An 11,593-nucleotide genomic window follows, 5' to 3' on the forward strand; every position below is an offset into this window, starting at 1 on the left:
CTAATCTAGACATCATTCCTTAGAATTCTGGTAGCTTCTAACAAAGAAAAATAACCATTAATGGGGCGCCTGGGTGGCTCAGTGGGTTAAGTGGCTGCTTTCAGCTCCGGTCATGATCCCAGGGTCCTGGCATCAAGCCCCACATCCAGCTCCCTGCTCAGTGGGGAAGCCTGCTTCTCCCTCTCCTGCTCCCCCTGCTTGTGCCCTCCCTCTCTCTCTCTCAAATAAATAAAACCTTTTTCTTAATCTTACAAAAAAAGAAATAAAGAAATTATCATTAATTTAAAAAATATTTCTGGGGCACTTGGGTGACTCCATGGGTTAAGCGTCTGCCTTCAGGTCACCATCCCAGAGTCCTGGGATGGCCCATGTGGGGCTCCCTGCTCAGCGGGGAGCCTGCTTCTCCCTCTCCCTCTGCCTCCCCCCTCCTCCCACCCCTGCTCAAGTTTCTTCGCTCATTCACTCACTCTCTCAAGTAAATAAATAAAATCTTTTAAAAAGGATATTTCTGGGGGCGCATGGGTGGCTCAGTCATGAAGCATCGGTCTTTGACTCAGAGAGATTTGTTCCTCCTAGTATCTATTGAGCCCAGTGCAGGTAGAGAGAAAAGAAATTATTAACCAGGGGTGAGTTGAAAATCTAATCAGAGGCCAGACTCTTGATAGCTCTTGATAAGGGTTAAGGAGTTTAGACTTTATCTTGAAGACAGTAGAAAGACTGAAAACTTTCAATCAAAATGACCTGATCTGACTTATGTATTAAAAAGATCACTCAAGGGGCACCTGGGTGGCTCAATGGATTTAGCTTCCGACTCTTGATTTCAGCCCAGGTCATGATCTCAGACTCGTGAGGTCGAGCCCTGAGTCTGGCTCCACACCGAGCCAGGAGTGTGCCTGAGATTCTCTCTCTCTCCCCCTCCCTCTATCCCTCTCACCCCACTTCACCTCTCTCCCTCTCTCAGATAAATAAATAAAATCTTTTTAAAATTAAAAAGAAAAAGAATGTTTTGGTTGTTTAGGAGTGTCCTGGTTTATGTCTGCTACCCTGCTATGATGATTCACAGCACCCCTTTGACACTCAGATGTGATGGTTTGGAAGATAATTTCTGTGGTCGGCCTAGAGAAGGGGAACCCCAGAATGGGCCCAGAGAAGGCTAAGTTTGAGGTAAAAGGGTCAGGAACAAAAACTGAAGGAGTGTTCTTCTGTGTGTGTGTGTGTGTGTGTGTGTGTGCGCGCGTGCTTATAAAGTTCTCTCTCCTCTTGAGGGAGTTCTCACCTAATGGCTTCTCCTTCATATATTTCCTAGGAAAGACCAGTCACTGCCCCCAAGTGAGACAGAAGATAAAGAAGCAGACATCTGAAAGAGAAAGGAGGAGGTCTGCCAGAGTTGGTGACAGGAATGAGAGAGGAAATTTGCCCAATTCTGAGACTTACAGGTCAGGGACCCACCTAGTGACATATCCAGAATCCAGAACCAGGCCCACCTAACTTCAGGCGGTCGCCAGAGCCGATCTCCTAAGAGTCAGGTGCTGTTCCTAGGAATCCAAAGGTAAAGGAAAAGATAAGATCTTAGCCCTCCAGGAGCCATCGGGCTTTTAACAAGTAGTCACAGTCCCGGGGTACTTTGCAATGATAAGGTCCAAGCCGGGTGCTAGCGACAGCACAGGAATTAGGACAGACTCCTCCTGGGAGCACTAAGGAAGTCTGTTCTGAAAAGTTTCAACAATAGCTGGCATCCACTTAACAAAAAGGCGGGGCCCTCTGGGCCAACATCTTGGCAATAGGACTGAAACAGCATGGAACTCTACATTGGAAATTAATGATATACTGTAAGTTGACTAATTGAATTTAAATTTTTAAAAAAAGGATTGAGGGGTATCTGGGGAGCTCAGGTGGTTAAGCCATCTGCCTTCAGCTCAGGTCATGATCCCAAGGTCCTGGGATCGAGCCCCACATCAGGCTCCCTCCTCAATGGGAAGCCTGCTTCTCCCTCTTTCTCTGTCTGCTGTTCCCCCTGCCTGTGCTCTCTCTCTCTCTGTCAAATAAAAAAATAAAGGATTGAAACAGCATGGCCTGTGTAGGAACTTCCAGTAGGAGGTTGGAGTGTGGTAATAGCAAGAACCATCACTTATCATGTAGCTTTATTAATATTCCTATTTCTTCTATTTTCTTCTTTTTTTTTAAACTAGGATCCATGCCCAGCATGGAGCCCAGTGCAAGGCTTGACCTCACAACCCTGAGATCAAGACCTGGGCTGAGATCAAGAGTCAGACACTTGACTGACTGAGCCACCCAGGCGCCCCTAGTATCCCCATTTCACAGCTAAGGAAATGAGCCTGAAAGATTTAGTAACGCACATAGCTGGGAGATAGTGTAGCTAGGTATCTTTTTTTTCTTTTAGGATTTATTCATTTATTTGAGAGAGAGAGACAGAGCTCACACACCCAAGTGCGGAGAGGGGCAGAGGGAGAGAGAGAATCCCGACCAGACACCCCACGGAATTCAGTGCCCTGAGGTCACAACCTGAGCCGAAACCAAGAAGTCAGATGCTCAACCAGCTAAGCCACTCAGGCACCCCAGGTGTAGCTGGGTTTTAATTCCAAACCCTGTGGTCCTACAAAGCAACCTTAGGATTTAAGAGCAGAACAGCGGGAAAGGAGCTATGGAAGGTGAGATTCTTCTGTCTCCCTTGTATTACGAGGGCTCTCGGTTAAATTCTGAAAATGTAGGGTGAGTTCTAATATGTCAAGGAAATTTGATTTGATTTTCTTAAAGATTTCATTTTTAAGCAATCCCTACACCCACTGTGGGGCTCGAACTCACATCCCCGAGATCAAGAGTCACACGCTCCACACGCTGAGCCAGCCAGGTGCCCCAGTAATGGAAATTTTAAATACGAATAGAAGAGAAAGGCAATATGGACTTGTCAGTAATGCTAAGGAGGCTTTACTTTTCCTAAAGGTAACAGACATTATTAACGGGTTTTACACCCACTTAAAGATTTAAGGATAGATAATCAAAAGTGGTTGCATCAAGCACCCACTGAATTATAACAGTAATAGGGTAGAAAACAATCTGTTGGTTAATTAAAACAAGAAGTCTCCACGCGAGCCACACTGTGCCAGGCTGAGTGGGAAAAAGCTTCACCTTTTCCAACACCTCCAAATATTTTGCTCCATAAACACTGTGGAGATAGCATGCTTTACCTTTGAAAACAGACCGAGGGGCGCCTGGGTGGCTCAGTGAGTTAAGCCTCTGCCTTCAGCTCAGGTCATGATCCCAGGGTCCTAGGATCGAGTCCCGCATCGGGCTCTCTGCTCAGCAGGGAGCCTGCTTCCTCCTCTCTCTGCCTGCCTCTCTGCCTACTTGTGATCTCTGTCTGTTTCAAATAAATAAATAAAATCTTAAAAAAAAAAAAAAAACCCAGACCGAATCTTCCCGGAAGAAAGCTGAACTTGCAATTAGCCTGCTTACCAAACCCCTCCACGTGGAGACTTCCCAAACATGCTCGCCGCAAGTCTTGACTTGAAATCAGGATCAGCAATTCTGTTCTCCTGTGGCCACAGCCTCAGCACTGTTCTGCCCTGGGTCTTCATACCCACCTCTCAATCTTTACTATTTTCAGCAATCACCTCGAGCAGAAAAGGGAGTTGCAGACACATTGGGTTTAAGATGACATCTGGGTGCCTGGGTGGCTCAGTCATTTAGGTGTCTGCCTTTGGCTCAAGTCAAGATCCCCGGGTCCCAGGATGGAGCCCCACATCAGGCTCCCTGCTCAGCTTCCCCCTCTCCCATTCCCACCGCTAATGTTCCTGCTCTTGCTGTGTCTCTGTCAAATAAATAAAATCTTAAAAAAAAAAAAAAAGAAAAGATCCCAGTGTCCTGGGATCGAGCCCAGCATCTGGCTCCCTGCTCAGCCGTGAGTCTGTTTCTATCTCTCCCTCTACCCCTCTGCCTGCTTGTGCTCTCTCTCTTTCTCTCAAATAAATAAAAATCTTTTAAAAAAAAAAGGGGGGGGGTGCCTGGGTGGCTCAGTGGGTTAAGCCTCTGCCTTCAGCTCAGGTCATGATCTCAGGGTCCTGGGATCGAGCCCCGCATCAGGCTCTCTGTTCGGCAGGGAGCCTGCTTCCTCCCCTCTCTACCTGCCTCTCTGCCTACTTGTGATCTCTCTCTGTCAAATAAATAAATAAAATCTTTAAAAAAAAAAAAAAGATTGGGGCACCTGGGTGGCTCAGCAGGTTTAAAGCCTCTGCCTTCGGCTCAGGTCATGATCCCAGGGTCCTGGAATCGAGCCCCACATCGGGCTCTCTGCCCAGCAGAGAGCCTGCTTCCTTTCCTCTCTCTCTGTCTGCCTCTCTGCCTACTTGTGATCTCTGTCTGTTAAATAAATAAATAAAATCTTAAAAAAAAAAAAAAGATGACATCCCAGCCAGAGAAGCACAGCATATGTAATCAAGCAATAAGAAGGATGGTGTCTGTTCCAGGGAGAAGGGAGACAGAGAGCAGAGGATCAGGAGTCCGACTCTTAGAACTGCAAGAAATCTTGGTAATATGTCACTACTACGAACATGCCCTAAATGATCATTCAAACAAACACCACTCCTCCTCCAGGTGTTAGCAGGTGTTGAATGAAAAGAAGATTCTATACTCAGGGGAAATTCAAGGCTAAATGAAATCAAACAAACTTTGGGTTTGTCTGTTTATAGCTACAGTACTTCTCAGGGGTTTTAATACATTAGCAAAAAAAAAAATTTTTTTTCTTTTACACGTCACCTATTCATCTTTCCAGAATTTTCTGTGCATGAAAAAACTGAGGAAAGTGCTTCTCCAAGTGGTATCTGCAGACCACCTGGAAACTGTAGGTCCTCAAGGAGAAAAACACAAAACCTGAGACTAAATGTCTAAAGCTCTTATAAGGAACTCGACGTGGCCGCTGCATCTGAGGCCATGCTCAGAAGACTGTCGTCATCAGGGTAGAGAACAGTGTGGGTGTCGCAGATCGCTCCGCAGGCAGCATATGGTGCCAGCCTTGTACTAAGCATAGGCGATAGTACCACATATGGGTCGTACTCCAGAGTGGGCCGAGCACTGGGTTAGAAAACGCTGCGTCCAAGGGATGAATCTATGGGTTTGCCAGCTGGGGGAGCCAGATGGAAGAAGAACCTGCTAAGGAACTAGAAAAATTAAAAATAAGAGAATGTCACGGAGAAAGATTACGCGATGGCGATTCTGATGGTCAGTAGCGTCCAGTGGCTCGCAAATCGCCACGCAGCCCCTCCCAGCAACGCTACGGAGATGTGAGACGAAGTCAAACAGACCAAGCTAATGCCTAGAATCTCCATAACGAACTAGATTGAGGAAATTCAATTTTGAAGTCACACATGCCTGAAAAAAAGGGGGAAAACCATTTGTAGCTCCCCCCTCCGTCTAGCATTGACCCAGGTCCAGGCAGGAGCAGGTAACAAATGAGTGAACCTGACCAAGGATGAGACCATCAGAAGCCAGCAGGGACTGTGGCAAACCAGAAAGAACACGTGCTGGTCCAGGGACACAGCTGCTCCCCAGCTCCAGCCAGATGTTGCCAGGAAAAGGGCAGGCCTAGCACGTCATTCCTTTAAATGTTTTAAAATTTTTAAATTTTAAATTAATTTAAATTAAAATTTAATTTAATTTAAAATTTTTAAAAATAAAATGAAAGTGAAAAATCTAAAACTTTTAAAATGATTCTTAATATGTTCCTTAATTAAGCTTTTTGTGCTGAGATGTTCGTAGAGTCACATCTGCTGTTAGAAATAACAAAGATGGTGTGACTCAGTTTCCTCTAATGGTGACACACCACAAAACTCGAGCACAGCATCACCACCAAGATCTTGACATCGATTCAGCCAAAAGGCATTTCCATCACCACATCTTTTATTTAAGGTCCTGTCGCATCTTTTATTTTAAAGAAATCTGGATTTTGGTTTCAATAACCCACTCTGTAAAGACGGTCAATGGACACACGTGTTTTTAAAACCCAGTGAATGTTCTCTATATGATTCCATTTATACTGAGCTCAACAACTGGCAAAACTAATCTATGGGGGTAAAAGGCAGCATGGGGGTTAGCCTTGGGGTGAGGACCATGACCGGAAAGGAGCATGAGTATGGCTCCTGAGGTCCTCGAACTGCTGTTTCTCTCCCCTGGTTCTCATCCCGTGGGGATATCCGCATCAGGCTACACACGTCTGATTACATGCTTTTCTACAGCTATGTCAATAAAACCCGACCAAGGGGTGCCTGGGCGGCTCAGTGGATTAAGCCTCTGCCTTCCACTCATCCCGGGGGTCCTGGGATCGAGCCTCGCATTGGGCTCTCTGCTCAGCAGGGAGCCTGCTTCCCTTCCTCTCTCTCTGCCTGCCTCTCTGCTTACTTGTGATCTGTCAAATAAATAAATAAAATCTTTAAAAAAAATAAAACCTGACCCCCCCCCAAAAAAAAAACTTCTCTACACCAATGACCTTACATTTTAATGAAAGGTACAGTGGAACAAAAAGAATTCTAAACCATGAGACGGATGTGACATTCTTATAGAATATTTGTAACCGTTCATCGCGACACACGGCCATTAAAAGTTTATCAGCTTCCTAGGGTGCCTGGGTGGCTCAGTGGGTTAAAGCCTCTGCCTTCAGCTCAGGTCATGATCCCAGGGTCCTGGGATCAAGCCCTGCATTGGGCTCTCTGCTCAGCAGGGAGCCCGCTTCCTCCTCTCTCTCTGCCTGCCTCTCTGCCTACTTGTGATCTCGGTCTGTCAAATAAATAAATAAAATCTTAAAAAAAAAAAAAAAAGTTTATCAGCTTCCTGAAAAGCAGTGCCCCATCTCTGACCCAACACAGCACGTTAACACGGGCTAGGCGTTCCCGGCACACTGGTGAGTGAGCAAACTGATCTCGGTTTAGCCGAAGTAAGTTCTTTTAAGGATGATGGCGGAAGCGTAAGTTTTGAGGAAAAATTCTTTCTTCCTGAACAGGACCAAAGTCACGTTGTTCTTTTACCAAAAAAGCCACTACCATTTTGAGTGTTTTGCCCACTTTGTTTCTTTGGTATTCTTATATGAAGGATCGGTAGCAAGTTGCTTGTAACAGCCAAATTCAATCATAGACCTAGTAATCAGAAAATTCCAAATTAACTGAAAAAATTTTTTAAGATTATTTATTTATGTTAGAGAGAGTGAGAGCATAAGCAGGTAGAGGGGCAAAGGGAGAGGAAGAGAACTCAAGCAGACTCCCCACTGAGCACAGAGCCCTTGGAGCTTGTCTGGGGCCTCAACCTGGGGCCTCCACTCAGGGCTTGATCCCACCACCCAGAGATCATAGACCTGAGCTGAAGTTGGATGCTTTAATCAACTGAGCCACCCAGGCACCCCACATTAGCTAAAATCTTTTAAAGTTATATTTATTATTTTTTAAAGATGCTATTTATTTATTTTAGAGAAAGAGAACCAGTGAGAGAGAGAGCAAGGGGAGGGGTGGGGGAGGCAGAAGGAGAAGCAGACTCTCCAGGGAGCAGGGAACCCTAGGTGGGGCTCCATTCCAGGACCCTGAGATCACGACCTTAATCAGCTGAGCCACCCAGGCGCCCTTATGTTTATTATTATCTCTTTTACCTGAGAAACAAAAACTCGTAAAAGAAAATATAATTTAGCAATGGAATCACTGAAAAAGATGCTAAATTCATTCTTACTTTCATCTCTACCCTTCTTTTTTAAAAGATTTTATTTATTTATTTTGAGAGCGAGAAAGAGAGCACGTGCATACCCAAGCACAGGTGGGGAGAGAAGCAGACTCTCCACTGAGCCAGGAGCCCAAATACCTGAGCCAAAGGAAGACACTTAACCATCTTACCCCCTTTTATTTTTAAAAGTAACGCCTATGCCCAAGGTAGGGCTCAAGAAAAGGAACCTGAGATCAAGAATCCCAGTCTCTGGGGGTGCCTGAGTGGCTCAGTCATTAAGTCTCTGCCTTCGACTCAGGTCATGATCCCAGAGTGCTGGGATCAAGCCCTGCATCGGGCTCCCTGCTCGGTGGGAGGTCTGCTTCTCCCTCCCCCACTCCCCCTGCTTGTGTTCCCTCTCTTGCTGTGTCTCTCTCTGTCAAATAAATTTAAAAAAAAATCTTAAAAAAAAATTTTTTTTAAATAAAGTCTCTACCAACTAAGCCAGCCACATGCACCTCTACCCCTTTTTCATACTGTCTCCTCATTGTCACCTTTCTTTCTCTGCTCCCCACCTATTCATAGCCTTTCTTTTCTTTTAAGTCAGGGTGTGTAGGTGGCCATGTAATTAATTTATCGTCCAAACTAGGACACTTCTGAGAGTGAAAGTGACCTTATTGCTACTTATATGGGAAAAACAGGCAGACAGCCCGACAGTCCCAGAGACACTGGGAGGTAGATTCACCCTATTTTAAACTCTTGGGTCCACAGTTTCCAGGTTTATAAGACAAGGGGAATGGACCAGGTGACTTCCAGGAACCCCTTCAGCCCTTTCCATTCGAAGAGTCTACTGTTCTATTTTTTTTTTAAGATTTTATTTATGTATTTGACAGACAGAGATCACAAGTAAGCAGAGAGGCCGGCAGAGAGAGGGGGAAGCAGACTCCCTGCTGAGCAGGGATCTCGATCCCAGGACCTTGGGATCATGACCTGAGCTGAAGGCAGAGGCTTAACCCACAGGCACCCCGCAAAGAGTCTACTGCTCTGGGTTGAAGTGCTTCTGCCTTCAAGCTTAGTCATACTCAAACAAAATTAAAGTCAGTTGTTCTTCACTAATAAGCTGCCCCGGGGCTCAGGACCACTGTTTACCACCACAGATCTGCTGAATGCAGAAAATCAGCAAAGGTGCTAAGTTAGCTAAGCCATTTCAACTTCTGCCCTCCCCTCCTCTTCCCAGGACGCCTGATGCCTTGAAGGGAACAAGCAGGTTGGACTTGTCGGTTCAGGAGTGTTTCTGGGTGGAAAGGGCAGCCAGCCACTTGCCCAGGCAAACAGGATGTGAGTCTTTTCAGGTGAGTCAGAGCCAGAGAGGGAAATCACTCCTGTCTCTCTCAGTGGGGGTCTGCCCCCAGCTTCTGAACGGGGGAAGGCTCAGGGAGAACTTTGTTTCTGTGTGCTAGACCCCAGTAGCAGCAAGTAAGTAACCAGAGGAAGGGTCTTTCTTTTAAAGAAAGAAAAAACATTATAATTTAAAGCTGTCACCCTGACATTGGGTATCAACAGCACTTCAGTTAAAAAAACTAAAGGGGCACCTGGATGGCCCAGTGGGTTAAGGCTCTGCCTTCCGCTCAGGTCATGATCTCAGGGTCTTGGGATCGAGCCCCCCATCTGCTCAGCGGGGAGCCTGTTTCCCCCTCTCTCTCTGCCTGCCTATCTGCCTCTCTCTGTCAAATAAATAAACGAAATCTTAAAAAAAAAAAAAAACTAAATAAAATAGAGTAAGAAAACATTTGAAACCAATATAACATCATATATCATCTATATTTCAGTTTTCTTTTTTTTTTTTTTTTTTTTTTTTTTTTTTTTTTTTTTTTTTTTTTTTTTTTAAAGATTTTATTTATTTATTTGACAGAGAGAAATCACAAGTAAGCAGAGAGGCAGGCAGAGAGAGAGGAGGAAGCAGGCTCCCCGCTGAGCAGAAAGCCCGATGTGGGGCTCGAACCCAGGACCTGGGATCATGACCCGAGCTGAAGGCAGCGGCTTAACCCACTGAGCCACCCAGGCGCCCCTATATTTCAGTTTTCAAAATAAAATTCATTCATTCATTAAAGCTGTCACGCTCAGTGCAAGCTTTTCTTCTAATGACACTGACATCCTCCCAAACACATCTAGAAGGACTCTTCTGGAATTGTCTTAGAAGGTTGAACCACAGCTTTTCTGAGATCCTTAATCATGGCAAATCTTCATGCTTTTGAGAGTGAATTTGATGTTTGCACACAGTTAAGTCACACAGATCAAATCTTAAGAGAGTGGGGAAAACTGAGTGACTAAATGGGGCACTGATTATAAAATCATGAGAATGATGATCTTGTGAAGGGTGTAAATGGTCCCTGAGGACCCATTAAGAAACAAAAACCTTGGGGCGCCTGGGTGGCTCAGTGGGTTAAAGCCTCTGCCTTCAGCTCAGGTCATGATCCCAGGTTCCTGGGATCGAGCCCCGCATCGGGCTCTCTGCTCAGCAGGGAGCCTGCTTCCTCCTCTCTCTCTCTGCTTCTCTGTGATCTCCGTCTGTCAAATAAATAAATAAAATCTTTAAAAACAAACAAAAAAAAGAAACAAAAACCTAGGGGTGCCTGGGGAGGCTCAGTGGGTTAAAGCCTCTGCCTTCGGCTCAGGTTGTGATCTCAGGGAACTGGGATTGAGCCCCACATCGGGCTGTCTGCTCGGCAGCGAGCCTGCTTCCCCTGCTCCTCTCTGCCTGCCTCTCTGCCTGCTTGTCATCTCTGTCAAATAAATAAATAAAATCTTTAAAAAAAAAAAAGAAAGAAAGAAAGAAACAAAGACCTAGGGGTGCCTGGCTGGCTCAGTCAGAGGAACATGGGACTTTTTTTTTTTTTGCAGGGGGACTCTTTTTTTTTTTTAAGATTTTATTTATTTATTTGAGAGAGCAAGAGAGTGGATGAGCTGGGGGAGGGGGAGGAGCAAAGGAGAGGGAGAAGCAGACTCCCCGCTGAGCAGGGAGCCCGAGATGGGGCTCCATCCCAGGACCCTCACGACCCAAGCCAAAGGCAGACACTTAACTGACTGAGCCACCCAGGTGCCCCAGAGCATGTGACTCTTGATCCCGGGATCATAAGTTTGAGCCCCACGTTGGGTATGGCAATTACTTAAAAATTAAAAAAAAAAAATTTAAATAAGATAAACAACTATTTGTGCTTAAGTGTGACAAGGGTATAATCTCTCATAGAGCTTAAGATCTCTTGTACAGTTTTTGAGTTGATGTACCCATTTTGTGGCTCTTCTCCATTCATGGATTAAGGCCTTTGATGGTCTGGCCCCACCAACTACCCAGCCCACGTCCCCTTTTTCCAGTCTCCTTGAACCTTGTTCTTAGCCATGCCAGACTAATCCCGTGCTGGTCTTACCTCCACATGTACATCCATCCATTCTGTGTCCACCTGATGAACCCTGATTTGCCTTTCAAAATTCAGCTCACATTCTATGAAGACTTCCCTGCCCCTGCAGTCAGAGTCAATAGTTTCCTTAACACCTCGTGACCCTTTTATTACAGCCCTTGCTACGCTATACCATCATTACTTGTTTATACGTCTGCCTCCACTTTTTTTTTTTTTTTGAAGATTTATTAGAGAGAGAGAGCAGGAGTCAGCGGGGGAGGAGCAGAGGGAGAGGAAGCATCCGCAAGCAGACTCCTCCTCACTGAGCAGGGAGCCCGAGGTGGGGCTCCATCCCAGGACACTGAGATCATGACCTAAGCCAAAAATCAAGAGTTGTATGCTTAACCGACTGAGCCACCCAGGCGTCCCCCCCTCTCCACTCCCTTTATAAAGGGCAGAGTCCAGGTCTTACTCATCTGGGCAACTCAGCACCTAAAACTGCTAGG

The 11,593-nt window shown here is 45.7% G+C and overlaps 1 long non-coding RNA gene across 2 annotated transcripts in view; it reads right to left on the minus strand.

Annotated features, from left to right (window-relative positions):
- Positions 1-10,154, minus strand: part of LOC125078158 (uncharacterized) — a 28,813-nt gene extending 18,659 nt beyond the window's left edge. The window contains exon 1 of one of the 2 annotated variants that reach the window (XR_007120807.1): positions 10,109-10,154. This is a non-coding gene — a long non-coding RNA (uncharacterized LOC125078158). Of the gene's footprint in view, positions 1-3,220; positions 3,276-10,108 lie in introns of those variants that run through there. The other variant, XR_007120806.1, reaches the window with a different exon arrangement.
- Between the last annotated feature and the right edge of the window lie 1,439 nt (positions 10,155-11,593).

The sequence above is a fragment of the Lutra lutra genome, chromosome 10 (assembly GCF_902655055.1).
Source record: "Lutra lutra chromosome 10, mLutLut1.2, whole genome shotgun sequence".
Classification (NCBI taxonomy): Eukaryota; Metazoa; Chordata; class Mammalia; order Carnivora; family Mustelidae; genus Lutra; species Lutra lutra.